Source organism: Podarcis melisellensis (assembly GCF_964234715.1).
Source record: "Podarcis melisellensis genome assembly, chromosome: Z".
In the NCBI taxonomy this organism is placed as follows: domain Eukaryota; kingdom Metazoa; phylum Chordata; class Lepidosauria; order Squamata; family Lacertidae; genus Podarcis; species Podarcis melisellensis.
In genome coordinates, this window is record NC_138547.1 from 11155343 (window position 1) to 11172237 (window position 16895).

A 16895-nucleotide genomic window follows, 5' to 3' on the forward strand; every position below is an offset into this window, starting at 1 on the left:
ACAGAAGGAAGAAACACGACTTCTGTAGCGTTGCTTTATTGGACCAGGAGCATGTATTGGAGCGTGCAAAGGGCGGCGGAAGGTGCAATATTACATCTGACCCTGTGGTTTTAAGAACGAAAACACACAAGGCAGGAATAAGCTTTTGATGTCTTAAGAGCCACACACCTTTCTGAGTCTAGAAACATTGTAATGCAATGCAATGCAATGCTATTTATCTGTGATTTATCTATTGTCAGTCAGGGCAATAGATTCCCAGATTTCACTGCATTCAGTCTTGGACCCAACATCATGGAGATGAAAATGGGGATATACCTGTAACTGTTGTATTTTTCCTGCCAAGGGTTACACCAGGGGTCAGCAAACTTTTTTAGCAGGGGGCCGGTCCACTGTCCCTCAGACCTTGTGGGGGGGCCGGACTATATTTTGGGAAAAAATAAATGAACGAATTCCTATGCCCCACAAATAACCCAGAGATGCATTTTAAATAAAAGCACACATTCTATTCATGTAAAAACACCAGGCAGGCCCCACAAATAACCCACAGATGCATTTTAAATAAAAGGACACATTCTACTCATGTAAAAACACATTGATTCCCAGACCGTCTGGGGGCCGGATCGAGAAAGCGATTGGGCCGGATCCGGCCCCTGGGCCTTAGGTTGCCTATCCATGGGTTACACATACTCCTAATACATTGCTGAACACTTTGCCCCCCACTTCAGCTCAGTAGCTATTTGTTGACTTCACAATCACTGATCCTCCACCAATTTCAAAGCGAAAAATATATTTCTTCCTGAGTTAATGATGTATTTATAAAACCTAATTGTGCTGCCTTTTTGAGCTGCTTCTTTTGGGCTGAGTGAGCTGAGTTGAGTGTTGGTAGACACAGTGCTCTGCGAGAGCCAAGAAACCTCTGAATGCCCTATGCCAGTTCCTTGTGTGGTACCCCACTTCCCTGCTTGGCTGTGAGGCCCAAGCTGTAGTTGGAAGTGCTGCTGCACTGACCCAGACTGGCCTGGCTCGGAGGAGGAGGCGTTTATTGCGAATTCCTCAGGTGAAAATATTCATTCAGAAGTCTGAGGAGCAACAGCTGAGCAAGCCTGAGGACATGGAGATGGAAGCACCCCCATTTTCACAATCTACAATTCCTCGGCCCACCCCCACTTCTCATCCTACAGCCCCGCTGGCCAATGCCCTCCACTTCATGCCTTCCATGGGCAGTGGCCTGGACACCAAGACTGAGGTGCAGCTCTGAGTCACTGGCTGTGAGCTCATCTAGGCCGCTTCCTCCTGGCTGTTGGACTCAAGTGGTCCCACTCACTTTCCTCAACAGCCACCTCCTCCACCACCACCATGTCGGCTAAGGTGTGGCTGAAGAAGCTGGAGCAGGTTCTCTGGCACAGTGAGAGTGTCCTGAGCATGCAGACACTGCTGGACCTCCTAGTCAGCTTCTACACTGAGCACAGCTGCAACTTGCTGCTCTGGAGGGACAGGGTCATCTTGGACTTCCTCAAGTAGGAAGGAATTTCCTGATTATTGAGATTGACATGGGCAAGTTCCTCATCAATGGTGCCTTGGCAGGTTAACTGGAGTCAACATCCACCTTACCACTGGTGGCAGGCTTGAGCGCCCCAATGTCTCCACCCAAGGACCCCAGCTGGCGGAGCATTGGGCTGAGCTGGCTTAACAAAGGGCGTTATGTGTATTTCATGCGTATTTTAATGAACTGAATTGCTTGGAAGATTATAGGTCATGAGGGCATGGAATGGGTGTGCATGAACAGGGCTTAGCTTGTTTTTTTAGTTGCTATTCAATTCAAAGGCTTGAATGGCTGTTTGTTGCATAGCCAATATTTTTGTTAGTGGAGAGGGGCAGGACTTTTGTTAGTGGAGGGGACAGCACTTTTGTTGCGGTGGTCAGAGCCAACATGTTAGTTAAGTATTTCTATTGTTTTACTTGATCTGGTTGGCAGCTGCCCCCCCTTGGTGGCCCTGGCTACAAGCTCCTCAAGTGAGTGGTGCCTCTGGGGCTGGCCAGGGAGTGCTGGTTGCCAGGAGCTGAGGTGGCCTCAGAGGAAGCAAGCCAGTGGGTGGGGGAGCCCAGCCAGCCAGTCCATCAGCCCTTGCTTTGGGGAATGGACAGACAAGTGGGAGGCCAGGCAGGCAGGCACTGTGCTGGCCTTTCTTGCGCTTGCTGTGTGCAAGGCCTGCCTGGGAGCTGAGTGTCTGGCACCAAAGGGGAGGCTTTCTGCCATGCACGCCCGGCAGCGACCACTGTTGCCTCCCAAGGTACGATGCTAGTGTCACATTCATCTTTGGCCAGTCTCTGTTGGACTGCTAAGGCTAGGGGAATCCTCTTCCCAGGCCCCTGTGGGATGTTGTGAGGAGGCACCGCAGGGGTGGCTGCTGCTGCTGCCTAGAGGACTCCCAAGGAGAGGGGTAAGGAGAGGAGGCTGAGGGAACACATCACAAAGGAGGGTTTTCGAAAAGGGCTGAGGGGCTGCTGGCTTTGCAAGCAACGGGTGACATAACTGGGCTCCGGAGGCTTGGAGCGCATTTCCACACAGAGGAGCCACAGAAAGGATGTAGTTGGTCAAGGGAGCTGTGGACTCAAAAGGGTTGAAAACCTCTGATCTAGACAAATGCATTAAAGAACCCATGAAAATCTCTGTCCACTCTCTTTGGGGGCAATGCATCCCCTACACACTTTGGCGCCTAGATAGCTGAGAATCTTAAGGTGGCCAAAAAATGTGAAGCAGATGTCAAATCTTACCCTTGGGCTGTGCAATCGTGGACATGTAGAGTGCGCATGCAGCTTTCCACGCAGGAAGCCAGGGTTTAGCAACGACTACTGGGTAGCAATTTAGCAAGCTTTAAATAAGCAAGTTTCTAGCCCTTAAGCCCTGGGGGAGAAAGCTTGAGAAAGCATGGTAAACTCACCGACGCTGGTAATAATTTCTAGTTGGCCAGGGATCGGGAGAGAGAAGAACCTAGGAGCTAGTGACAGTGACGCTGCCCATGTGCTTTTGCATCCTACGTTTTCATGCGCTTTGAAGTCTCACATTCCAGAGGTTTATTTGCAGCTTTTTCTGGATTTTCTCAGATATGTTTTTCTTTTCTTTTCTTTTCTTTTCTTTTTTTGAAGGGTGGATGGGTGGAAGGAAGGAATTTAATTTGAGACCCAATGTCTCTGTTGCAGTGTCAGTCAGGGCAATAGATTCCCAGGAACTACAAAAGTTCACAAGGTCACACCAAAAAGAAAAAAGAAAAAGTGACAAGGAGAGAAGGTAGTTGCAGCCTCAGAATATTGTTCTCTGCAGGAATCCTGGGATTGTTTCTTGACAGGCTGCCTTTCCTGCAGACTGGATTATGAGCATCAGCTCTCCAGGTGCCCGTCGCCACCTCACATTCTTTCCTCTTTCTCCCGGACAACACATTTTATTGTCGACACAGCTGATTTTTTTCTGTTTTGTCTCTGTTGGCCTAAACTGTACAAGGCCCTAGCAGGCTACCGACATGTCACATTGCATCATGGGTAAAAATGGATGCATGGGAATTATTCAGTTTGCTTTTATTGATAGTTAGAATCATCAGTTGAATCTTGTATATGCAGAACGTGGGTAGCAGAACAAGAGAGCAAGAGCACTTTTCCCACTTGCAATTCCCAGCAACTGGCGTTCGAAGGCAGACCATAACTTTGTCCTAAATGAATTTGTTCAATCCTCCTTTAAAGCCACCCAAGTTGGTGGCCACAATAAAATCTTGTGGGAGTGAATACTGCAGTTTTGCTAAGTGCTGCAGGAGGAAGTAGTTACTTATGTCTATCCTGAATCTCCCAACAGTTACCTTCACTGGGTGGGCTCAGGTTCTAGTAAGAACATAAGAAAGAGGCCCGCTGGATGAGGCCCCTTGACCATCTAGTACAGCATCCTGTTTGCACACTGGTCAACCAGAGGCCTGAAAGGGAACTCTGAGCCCAGCAGCAACTCTTCTCTCCAGCACTTTCCAGCAACAATAATTCAGAAGCACACTGTCTCCAATAGTGAATATATTATTATAGCATATTATAATACTATATTATGGTAGAGTATGTCAGTGGGGGCAGTATTATAATATATGGTACTGTAGAGCAGGTTTCTCTCTTCAAACCTTTGCCTCAACACCTGGAGGCAGGAAAGCATTGATGGGGGCAAAGCCAATGAACTAATGTGCTGCCTTATAGTGGATCCTTCTAGTTCAAAAAGCAGGATAATGCACTTTCAGGTCTTTAGGTTGTTATAATGGAGGCCCAGAGTGGCCCCTAATATGTCTCTCCTCCCCCATGTCAACAAATTTCAGGCCTGTTAAGGACTTTTATAGTATTTTCTGACAGTGTTTTGCAACCCAGCTCTTCAAACCAAGAAGACTCCCAGAGTAGCTCACAAATCAATAATGAAACAACTACCACCCCAAGACAGCCATGCCCTCAGGCTTACAACTTAAAAGACATGACACAAAAAGTAAGCAGAACTGGGAGGTAGGTAGAAATAAAACTTGGGAGCTGGTTCTTAAAGTTACAGTTCTTATAAAGACCAACTGAGATAGCAACCATTCAGGGAGCCCGATCAAATGACTATTGGTAGTTGAAAGGTGAGGGAGAAGCAAAGGCTGAGGGTCTCTCAGCAGAGCTGATGGAATGCCCTGATTCCCTTTGCTCCCTTGGCTTTGCAGCCAAATGCAATACCCACTGATGGGCTGCTGCTAGGTTGACGGCAGTGGTGTAGCGTGGGTTGTCAGCACCCGGGGCAAGGCAAGTAATTTGCACCCCCTAACCCGTGGATTTGCGCCCCCAAACCTGTGGATTTGCGCACCCTAACCCTAACCCCCAGATGTTGTGCCCGGTATGGCCGGCCCCCCCTGCACCCCCACGCTAAGCCACTGGTTGACGGAGAACCAAAGCCAGCTCATTTCTCAGCAAAGCTGATGGAATAGACCTGCTTCCCTTCTCTCCCTCCACTTTGCAGGTGATGGAATGATGACTGCTACCTATAATGTGGCATTTGAGGGGAAAGCCAGAGGCAGCTGGTCTCTCATCAAAGCTGATGGAATAGCCCTGTTTCCCTCCTCTCCCTCTGCTCTGCAGCCTGCCAGCCTCAGGATAGCCAACAGCAGACCTCCTTGGACAAAGCAGGCCTTAGCCAGATTCTTCTTCTGGCAGAAAGATGGGAATTCCCCCTCTCTTTGGACTAGTGCCCTTGAACATGATCTGCCTGGATTGCCCTTATCTGCTATTTGAAAGAGGCTAGTTGCTGCGCGCCTCTTCCAGCTCTGAGAGGTGAGGGAGACGGTGTCATTGCTCTTTTCTCTGAGCTTTGATGGGTGACGAGCCAAAGCAGCTCCTGTCGCTCAAAGGGTGTCGAGAAAAGAGCCTCTTAATCCCATTAACAAGTTCTCCTCTTGTCTTCTCTCACCGCCAGAGCTAATTACACGGAGAACGGCAGGCATGTCGAGGTGTCATCGGAGACGGCATTTGAGGGAATGCTTTGTATATCTGTGTGTCTGAGTACACAGCAAGGTGCGCATCTTTTTTTGAAAAAAAATACTTGGAGGCCCTGAGGCATAAGAGGCCTAAGTCTTGGTGTAAAAAACACCAAAGAACCAACTCGGGACCTTTAGTTCCAGTCAATCAGCATCAGAGTCCACCTCCAGACTGGGGTTGTGGCTGCAGACGTATTCTGCAACGTAAGAACATAAAAGAAAAGTCTTCTGAGCCAGGCCAATGGCCCATCTAGGTAGCATCTTGTTCTCACAGGGGCCAACCAGATGCCTCTGGGAAGACTGCTAGTAGGACCCAAGTGCAACACAACTCTCCCCTCCTATGGCTTTTAGCAGTTAGTACAGTCATACCTCAGGTTGAAGTAGCTTCGGGATAAGTATTTCTGGGTTGTGTGCTGTGGCGACCCAGAAGTAACGCACTCCGCTCGCGCATGTGCAGACAGTCAAAATGACGTCACATGCATGTGCAGACCCGCGCACACGCAGACATGGGTTGCGCTCGCTTCTGGCTGCGAATGGGGCTCCGGAACGGATCCCGTTCGCATCCAGAGGTACAACTGTATTCAGCAACATTACTGCCTCTGGTTGCCAACCAGTGATAGCCTTATTCTGCATTAATTTATTCAATTCTCTTTTAAAACCATCCAAGTTGGTGACAACCACTGTCTCCTGCAGGAGGGGGTTTCGTAATTCAGCTATGCACTGTGTGAATAAGTCCTTTCTTTTATCTGTTCTGAATCTTCCAACATTCCTTTTCATTGGATATCCATAAGTTCTAGACTTCCATTATGTTCCCTCTCACTTGCCTTTTCTCTTTAAGTCCGAAACTATAACTTTCCCCTTAAGAGAATTTCTTCATCCCCTTGATCATGCCATTTTCTGACATGTTGTTGATATAATAGAAGTGCATCATTATGCACTATCATTGCACACACTTCCATGTGTCCTGATTTCCAGGGACAGTACCAGAATTATGAAAGCCATCCCTGCTCCCATCCTTCCTTCCCCGCCTGCCTTCCTGCCACTTGGAGTATCTGGGCTCCAGAGCCTGGACCAGCCTCACCTCCATGATCCCAGCAGAGGCCAGCAATCACTAAGGCACTCAATCCTCAGCACGCCACACTCCCTGGATGATGGCGGGAGAAGCCCAGGTCCACAGTGAGTGGGCAAGGATAGAGGGAAGTGGAAAAGGAGCAACCCCAGTGTGGCCTGGCCTGGTGCTCCTCTCCATGGGTGTCGGGGGTATTTGTTTGCTAAGGGGTGCATTGGCTGGCTGGGCTTCCCCTTGCGCAAGCAGGCAGGCACCACTGTATGGCCCTGCTTGGCTCTGGTGGAGGGGTACTCCAGAGGTGTCAGCAGCTTGCCTGCCCCAGGTGCCGGCAACCCACACTACACCACTGGTTGTCCTCCTATTCTTTAAGATAATATTTTCGCTTCCTGTTGATTATGTTCTTTTTATTTGTATACTTTATATTTGTCTTTCTTCAGTAATATTTTACTCTGGCATGTTTCATTTGATATTTTAATGTGTTGTAAACCACTTTGAGATTTTTTTTCTTGAAAATATAAAGCAGTATAGAAATGAAATGAAATAAAATAAAATGAATAATAATAATAATAATAATAATAATAATAATAATAATAATACTGACGTGGATTCTGGCAGCAGCCAGGATTTCTATTGCCCACCAATGGAAAATACTGCAGAACTTGAACATTTCCTATGGTGGTGGTGAGGAATGAAATTTGGTCACTGCAGAAAAATACACACAAATTACAAGCATTCAAGAAAAATGAGGACCCTGAACATTTCTGTTCAGTTTGGTAGGAATTTATTTGGAGCTAACTGACCACCTATCATCTATCTCATTCACACATCAGTAGCATAACTAAAAAGTTAAGATAAAATATAAAGAAGTCCCATTGGTAAAGAAGGCAAAGTTTATTTACATACAGTTACTGTCTATTCACAGGGTTGGCTTTGGATTCTTGAGAAGTAGTTTCAGGGCTGCCTTGGGTAGCAGAAATCAGAGAGAGAGAGAGAGAGCGCATAGGAGGAAGGGGCAGGGCTTAGGTGTTTAGCGAGAAACCACAGAACGTACAGTGGTACCTCTGGTTAAGAACTTAATTCGTTCTGGAGGTCCATTTTTAACCTGAAACTGTTCTTAACCTGAAGCACCACTTTAGCTAATGGGGCCTCCCGCTGCTGCCACACCACCAGAGCACAATTTCTGTTCTCTTCCTGAAGCAAAGTTCTTAACCCAAGGTACTACTTCCGGGTAAGCGGAGTCTGTAAACCTGAAGCGCCTGTAACCCAAGGTACCACTGTATTTTCCCTGTGAGTTGTAGGGAGACCCCCTATTCCCTTTACAGAGCTACAATTCCCAGCAGAGGGATTTATTAACAATAAATCCCTCTTCTCAGAGAACACTGGGAATAGTAACTTTGAATATGGACCTCCTAAGAATTAGCTACAGTTCCCAGGATACTTTGGGAAGGCCAGGGCTGTTTGAAATGGTGTGATGGGGGGGGGGTCTGTCTGTAGGTCTCTCCCTAGCAGTCTTACTGACTTTAAGGCTTGTGAGTTTCCTCAGGACCCAGACCTTATGACGCCAGCATTCTTGAGGACTGGTGGTGATGACTTTGCCTCCTCTGATACCTCCAAAGTTTCTGCAGTAGGTCTTTCTCCAGAGGGCCCTCAAGAGGAGACCTGGCCTGCTTTTCAAGGACCTTGACCTGCGGGACATCTGGTTCATCCTCTGAGAATACTGGGCCATGTACCTTGTCAGGCCTAGGCATGACAGGCTTAGACCTCCCACACATAGCCCTATCCACAACCAGCTCCCTCAAACATATTTTACTTTCCCAACCAGGAAGCCTGCTCTCTACATGGTGGTGAGTTATTCTGACTGTTTACAACAAAAAAATGATTCATGGCAGCTTGGTACGGATTCAAACAGCAGCACCTGCACTTTTAACGCTAGTTAGCTCTCCCAATGGGCCATATCATAAAAATTATTAAGAGTCACCCACAGATTCCTACATATTTCAGTGTCCTCCCTCTCACCTCCCTGCCAAAAAAAGGTAACATATCACTAAAAACAACAGGAAGCGTCATAGAACTTTTCCAAAGGCGGGGAGTTTGGAAAATGTTGCACCTTCAAGATCTGGCCCAGGCGCAGGTTTCCACCTTGGGAACGGGGGACTGGAGCTTGCTAGGGCATGCCAATTAATTACAGCTGTAGGCAGCAGTGCCCTGAACTGTGTGCATGTCTGTCTTTGACTGTCAGACAACACGTTGTCTCAACAGAGTTTTATGCCTGATTAAGTAACATATTGGGAGTCAGGACTGGGGGATTCTAAGGCTAGGCCAAATGTTCAGAACACTGGGCTGGGTTCTTTTTTTGGGGGGGGGGAGTTATATCTTTTCCGTTCTTTTAGGTTTTCAGGGTGGAGTGCCTGGTTTTGCAGGGGGCAAGCTAACTGGAGTTCTTTACTTTCTGTCCAGAACCATTCATTCCCTCCCAGGCTGAATCCACCAGCATCTCCAGTCAGTGGAGGCAATACTGAATTAGATGCACCAATGGCCTGGCTTCCTATGTCCCTAAGTGCATAGCATCCCTGATTTTGGGTGTCTGGGTGTGTGTGATAGCACAGTTGTAAAGCATCTGTTTGCAAGCAGAAAGTCTCCAGGTCAGGGTCGTAGCATGGGGAGACCAGGGGGGCAGAGCCTGGGTACATGATTTTTAGGGGGCACGAGCTAGTTTTGTCCCCCCACAGGGATCCCTGTCCCATCCTGCCTGCTACTGGAGCCCAGCCTGGCCCCACTGCCACATCCCTGGCCCACTCGCTGAATGGCTGCCTGGCCAGCATTGGGGGGGGGGGGATTACTCAACAAGAGCTACGTTGGCCAGCCAGGCTCCTCATTGGGCAGGGCAGCACAGCCCCACTTGGCTCCAGTGGCCAGGGGTGAGTTGGCGCGCAGGTTCTGTGAATCCACCAAGCCTTGTACATGAATGGCCAGCAGCGTTGGTGACGAGGGCTAGACTGGTGTGGTGGGTTCTGTTGGTCCTGTGTGCTATGCCCCCACCCAGGTGCTTAAAAAAAGGATGCAATCCCACTGCTCCAGCTTCAATTCCATTCCCCAGCATCCCTAGGTAGGGTTAGTGCCTGAAAGCCTGGAGAACTGATGACAGTGAGTGCAGACAATGGTGAGCTAGATGGACCATAAAGGTAAAGGTAAAGGGACCCCTGACCATTAGGTCCAGTCGTGACCGACTCTGGGGTTGTGGTGCTCATCTCGCTTTATTGGCTGAGGGAGCCAGTGTACAGCTTCCGGGTCATGTGTCCAGCATGACTAAGCCGCTTCTGGCGAACCAGAGCAGCGCACGGAAATGCCGTTTACCTTCCCGCTGGAGTGGTACCTATTTATCTACCTGCACTTTGACGTGCTTTCGAACTGCTAGGTTGGCAGGAGCAGGGACCGAGCAATGGGAGCTCACCCCGTCGCGGGGATTTGAATTGCCGACCTTCTGATCAGCAACTCCTAGGCTCTGTGGTTTAACCCACAGCGCCACCCGCGTATCTAATTCAGTATAAGGCAGTTCCCAATGTTCTTGTTTAATTCAGCCCATGTAATCAAACCTATAAGGACTAAAACATTGCTTTATTTTCAAATGGATTGCAGTGGTAGAGCACATGCTTTGCATGCAGCAGTCCTGGAAATCTCCATGCAGAACTCTGGCTGAAACCTCAGAGAGCCACTGCCAGTCAGAGTAGACTTTATATAAAAATCTGTACATTGGAGGAAAGTGTGGATAAACACAAACACACACGCATGTGACAATCCTGTATAAAATGCATTATATTAGAGAGAAATGCTTACAAAAATGTGAATATTGGGCAAAATTGCATAGAAAAATGTGTATATTAGGAATGCTGAACCTCCAGCAAACCTTGGAGAATACAGTGATGCAGGCAAGAAATTTGATTTAGTTTACATTTCAAGGTCATCCTATTTAATTTGCACTTTCCAAAATGATACACAAACTGATACATAGCAATCTTTCAAAATCTGCACTGCTCTGAATGTTGCAGTGCAGTTCTTCAGACAGGAATGTGTGCAGAAAAGGATGCACATGTAATAAATATGCATGCACTCAGGTCATATGTGCATAAGAACACATTGTATTAGGTGAAATGCTTTGCAAAAATCTGTACATTAGGAGAAATTTGCATTAGAATGCTGATGAATTTTCCGTGTACTTTTCCATCTTCATCTTTTTCAATCTCAGGCAGATGTTTGGGGAACTGAAACTTGGAAAAAATGAGAAATTAAGAGATTCATCCACCCCTCTTTCAGTGGGTGGTGGATTGCACTTGCAAGATCTCTTTTGGACCCCACCTCTTAACCAGGAAACATAACCTGGCTGCTTTGCAACTTTTAGGGAGGGAGGAAGCAAGGGATTGCGTACTAGCTTCCTTTGAAATAAGCCCAATAATGATGACTTCACATTCAACACAATGCCCGGAGCCTGTGAGGCATCTGTAATGGGTAAAACAGAAAGATTCCATGTCTCAGCCCCTGGCATCTTCTCAGCATTTGTGGAATTTGGCTGCTGTGAAAGAAAGACAGGTAAGGCAGATGTGAATGTTCTCTGGCAAACACAAAAACAGGAGGGAAGGATGGAAATCAGAAAGAAGGAAGTTCTTAAAAAGTGCCAATAAGCAAACAGTTTTGGAACCTAGGCCCCATCTGCACCATATATTTAAAGCAATATCATGCTTCTTCAAAGAGTCACCACTCTCTCCAAAGGATCCTGGCAGCTGTAGTCCATTATATCTGAGAGCTGTTAGGAAATAAGTATTTCCCTGGACCACTACAATTCCCAGAGTTCTCTGGGAAGAGGGATTACGTGTTAAACCACTATTGAGAATTGAAGCTCTGAGAGGGGAGTCAGGGTGCTGTAACAACACTCAACGCCCTTAACACTGATGGTTTCCTCCAAAGAATCCTGAGAACTGCAGTTTGTTAAGGGTATTGATAGGAGACCCCTCATCCCCTCACAAAGCTACCATTCCCCGAGTTCCTGAGGAAGAGTGAATGGTTGTTAAACCTCTCTGGGAACTGTGGGATGTAGCAGTAACAATTAGAAAAAGATAAATTTCTCATGATTTAAACATCCTGTTTGAAATACTAGTGGCTGAGATATATATTCATTCTTACTACTTATTTCCTTCCTTCCTTCCAAAACAAAAGCTCCCCTCCCTAAAAAAATAAATTATAGCTGTGTTAAATAATCTTAGCAACTTGTTGGGGCTGGATATTCCAAAGTGAAATCCTTTAGAAAACCATTGTCTGGAGGCCTACTTACATTTCAGCTCCAAAGAGCCTTAGGCAAACTCTTGGGAAAATCTTCCCTTATCCTAACAAGAGCTCATCACTTCCCTTGTTGGGAGTTCATGTCAGGATCTTCTTTCAGGACTAAGTCTCTGAAATGCCATCTCAGCTCTCGTTGATTCACATTTCAGATCTAATTTAAAAGGGATTCTGGGAAATTTACTCATGTAGGGAAGGGATGGTGGGGAAATTCTATTCAATTCATGTTGAAAAGCAAGCATACCCAATTTGAACTTTCACTACTCAGTACGCAAACCAATGCATGCCCATCCTTCTCTGGATTTTGTGATGCAGTTATCCACCCAAGTAATGCGGTAAAACTCCCCATAAACTATGGTAAAGGGTGTGTTTAAATTAATATATTAGCACAGTTAAATGCATTATAAAGCAAAATTCACACTAAAATGCTGGTGAATTTTCAAGTGGACACACACACACACACACACAGCAAACTGAAGTAGAAATATGGAGAACTGATCTTTAGGCTGGAAAAACGAGAAACTGGGAGAATCCTAAATTGACAGATTTGACCACCCTACAGCAGGGTTACACATGACATGTCTCACATTTAAATTGGGGGTCAGAGGATTTCCTTAGTGCTCCATTTGAGTCCCGGCTTGAATTTGGCATTTTTGAAATTTGGCGCCTTTTCCTTTCACCCTGCACTGATCCGCCTGGCTGGATTCAGTTCCCCACCCTGATGAGCGCATTAGTAGAGGTGAATTCAGGGCCTCGCACAAATGCTTCCTAGTATATTTAAACAACAAAGCCAGGACAGTCCCTAGCCTTTGATTTTGATTTGATTTCTAATGTGCTGGTTTAATTGTGTGTGCAATTATTTAAGTGTTGCTGCCAAGGCATTTGTTTATGGATGAGTGAACAAAAGGAAAGGGCGGGGAGAGGGGAGAGAAAAAGAAAAAGAAATTAATGAAACGTATTAAGCTGCTCACCTTCTGCCTGGTAAAATGAGGAGTTTAATGGGAAGAGAGTTGGTCCCCATCTGGTACTTTGCTTTGAGAAGCGGTGGGGTGGGGGAGACGAGGACGACGTGATGGATTTATTGTGACATTACAATGCTTGATGTGAAATAATCTAGCAGGAAGAGTGTTATGGCTCTAAAGAGAGCCATCAGCCCATACAGTGACATGGATCCTTGAAAGGATTAACTACGCTTAAATCAATATGGGCCATGAAAACAGAACTAACCAATCTTGTGGCCACTCAATTATTTAAGGCAAGCGTCTGTATTCCCCACAGGATGGAATTAAACACATGCTTAAAGGGACTGCCAATTAAACCCAGGCCCTTTACTGCTGAGTTAAGGATATATCTGGATATGACAGCTCCTGGCTGTGAGGAAAGGGGGCAAACAGCATATTCAGGCAAGGTCTAAAAGTGAGCGGTGGTTGCAGCCCCCTGGTTGAGGGTGCTTAATTCCACATATCTTGAACCCACATTTTGAATCCCCATTCCTGCATGGTGTGCGTGGGGAACCAGGACCTGTTTCAAAACACTAGGCTTCTTTTTCTGGCCCTTTGAATCCCCTCCAAGATGCCCTTACTCTCCTCTAACCACAGCCCTCACTGGCTCCACCCTGCCCAATGAGTCTTTTTGCCCACTTGAAGTGTATTGATTTTTTATTTATATATTTTATTGCATTTATATCCCACCTTTTTCTCCAAGGAGCTCAAGGTAGCACAAATGGTTCTCCTCCTCATTTATTCTTCCTCATGTATAGCTTTGGATGAGAAGCAGTGACTGGCCCAAAGTCACACCCAGTGAACTGCCTGGTGATTTTGTCTGCTTGGTTATGTATAGAAAAGAGCTTACTTTAAAGGAGTTATGTATAAACATGGTTTAAATTTTGAAATTTTAAATTTTTTTAGGTAAGATAAGGTTAAAGAAACTAAGGCAAATTGAATAACAGAACATAGTAAAAGATGGAAAGGATATGTTGAATTAATAAGATAGATTGTTAAGATAAATCATTTAAACTAAATGGGAAGAATTTGCTGGAATAATGAATTAAATTAGAATACAAAAAGGGAGGTGTGAGGAGGTCCAAGAAATAAGCAAATGAAAAGATGCAATTTGAGATTTGTATTTTTTGTTGTTTTTTGTTGTTGTATTTTTCTGTTTTTTCTTTTTTTACATTTGTGTACTCATGAAACTCTGAATAAATATCATTTAAAAAAAGAAAAGAAAAGAGCTTACTTTATAAAGATAAAATTGACACTTGTTGCTCTGCCCACCTTTGCCTCTGGCCCCACCCACTACTGTCATGTGGCCTTTGGAAGGTTGCCCAGATTATAATGTGGCCCTCAGGCTAAAAAAAATCTTGTCCATCCATGGAGCATGGTGTTGAAAGGAGCCCTAGGGACAATGTGAATGGCGGTCTATCATAAACTATTAGCTATGATGACTAAATAGAAATCATGGGCAAAGGTGGCTAATGCTCATTGGGACTGGTAGCATGGAAGGCAAGGGGCTCAGCTAATAGCAGTCATGCTAATTCTAGTTTTGTCCCCTGCCATGCTCCTTCCTGCTGAGTTCTGCAACACTGAGACTTTGGAAGAGGAAGCTTACAAGGCAGGTTCAGTGCCTAGACTGGCTGTACGTAAGAAGACAGACAGGTGGGGGCTGGCTGGGAGCAAAATGTGGTTGGTGGGGCAGTGCCCTATTTGCCCCAATGGACTATCCTCCACTGATCTTTTGCACCATTCCTAATCATGCAAAAACACTGATAAGCTTCTGAGCAACACATGGGTTTCAGCTTAACATAGCTCCATGCAAGACCCTTAATATAACTACTATGGCCATCCTTCTCCACCAGCAGCCATTTAGAGTCCAAGCCACATGGTGTGTTTTTTTGGTTTGTTTTGTTGCTGAATGATGTCTCTCTGTCTGTGTTACCTTCCTCTGGAAAGTCACATTATGCAGCTGATGTGGCAAGGAAGACAATAAATGCGAAATGCGTTTCCCCTGCAGCAACTGGAAGGGTCCCTGCTGAGATCTGTGCAGCATCGAAGGCTCATGCTTAATATTCCAGCAGCGCATTGTGTGCGATTGATCTGGTGGCATGATATGCTGGCCGATGGCATTCTTCATCTGGGCAGTGGAATGACTGGACGGCAAAGCACGCCCTTGTCACAGATGATGTTGCCTCTGGGTGTGACAGTTTATTGCAACGTTGGAAAATTATGCCATTTTGCAGAGGGTAGTGTTATCTGATTTGTTTCTCAGCGAGGACCTAGGCTGTTGTTTAAAAGACGGCATATAGGGGTGGTGCAGCTTTAAAATGGCTTGGTGAAAATGAGCTGGTCTTTGCAATACTTAAGCATTAGCACACCCTGTCCTGCTCACTGGTCTAGTTAAGATGCTTACCTGGACCAAACATTATCAGTCCGGGTGGAGAGCTTTCATTGAATGTTTATAAACTGCCCAATGTTCAGTGGATGTAAAAGGGCAAATTCCATGCTAGGGGTCTTCTGTCAGCTGTGGCATTCAAATCCACACCACTGAAATGACTGGTGGCCAACTTAACACCTTTGAATACTAGGTCATGCTACCATGGGTTAGAGCTCAACATCAAGCCTTCCAAGTGGTGTTAGTGATGGTGAAGAAGACCTTCTTCACTGCCTCTGTTGCGTCCACAGAAAACAGTACCAGGATACTCTTTCAGGTGGTCCAGAATTTAACAGATCCACCTTCACACCAGGGTCTGGTGAGGACTCTAAGATCTCCTGTAATGACTTTGCAAAGTTTTTTGCAGATAAAATCACTCAGAGGGAGGTAGATTCCACCGTGGGGACAGGGCTGGGGTGGGAGAGTGCCAGAGCTCTGTCTAGTTGGGTTGTATGGGATCAATTTCAATCTGTTACTTCCGAGGATGTGGATAGGCTGCTTGGACGAGTGAAACCGACCACCTGTCTCCTTGATCCTTGCCAGTGCTTTTTTCTGGGGGGACGCAGGGGTACACATAGCCCGAAACATGTTGTGAATCTAAATTTGGCCTCATTGAGGGGTAGTATTTCAATATGAGTAGGAAAATGAGAGTACCCCTAAATTATTTTTTTTTAGAAAAAAAAAGCACTGATCCTTGCTCATCCTGGCTCATAAAAGCGAGCCAGGAAGGGCTGGGCAATGGACTTTGTGGGGGCGGTGAATGCTTCCCTCTGTGAGAGAGTCTTTCCAGACCCACTTTAAAAAGCAGTTATTAAACTGCTTCTTTAAAAAAACATATTTAGACCCAGCCATTATGACCAATTATCACCATGTCTCAAACCTTCCAGTGTGATGAGCCAGTGTGGTGTAGTGGTTAAGAGCGGTAGTCTAGTAACCTGGGGAACCGGGTTCGCGTCTCCGCTCCTCCACATGCAGCTGCTGGGTGACCTTGGGCCAGTTACACTTCTCTGAAGTCTCTCAGCCCCACTCACCTCACAGAGTGTTTGTTGTGGGGGAGGAAGGGAAAGGAGAATGTTAGCTGCTTTGAGACTCCTTAAAGGGAGTGAAAGGCGGGATATCAAATCCAAACTCCTCTTCTTCTTGCACAAGGTGTTTCAGCGGGTGGTCGCTGAAGGATGTGGACCATTTGGGTCCCTTTCAGTCAGGATTCAGGCCCCATCATGGGACTGAAACTGCATTGGTTATGCTGGTTGATGATCTCTGGTGGGCTAGGGACAAAGGTGAAAGCTGTTTCCTGGATGATGCCCAGCTCTACTTCTCATTTAAATCAGAACCAGTGAAGGCAGTGATTGTCCTGTGTGAGTGTCTGGAGGTGTTTGGAGGGTGGATGGCAGCTAACGGATTGAGACTAAATCCTGATGACAGAAGTATTGTTTCTGGGGGACAGGTATACATCCCATCCATCCATTTTGAAATCACAGTTGCCCATGGAGGCACAGGTTAATTCTGTGTCCAGGGCAGCTGTCTACCAGTTCCATCTAGTACACCGGCTG

The 16895-nt window shown here is 46.2% G+C and overlaps 1 long non-coding RNA gene across 1 annotated transcript in view; it reads left to right on the plus strand.

Moving 5' to 3' along the window:
* Nucleotides 1-357: 357 nt before the first annotated feature.
* LOC309361577 overlaps nt 358-16895 on the plus strand; it is a 351746-nt gene continuing 335208 nt past the window's right edge. The window contains exon 1 of the long non-coding RNA XR_014164524.1: nt 358-661. This is a non-coding gene — a long non-coding RNA (uncharacterized lncRNA). The remainder of the gene's footprint in view (nt 662-16895) is intronic.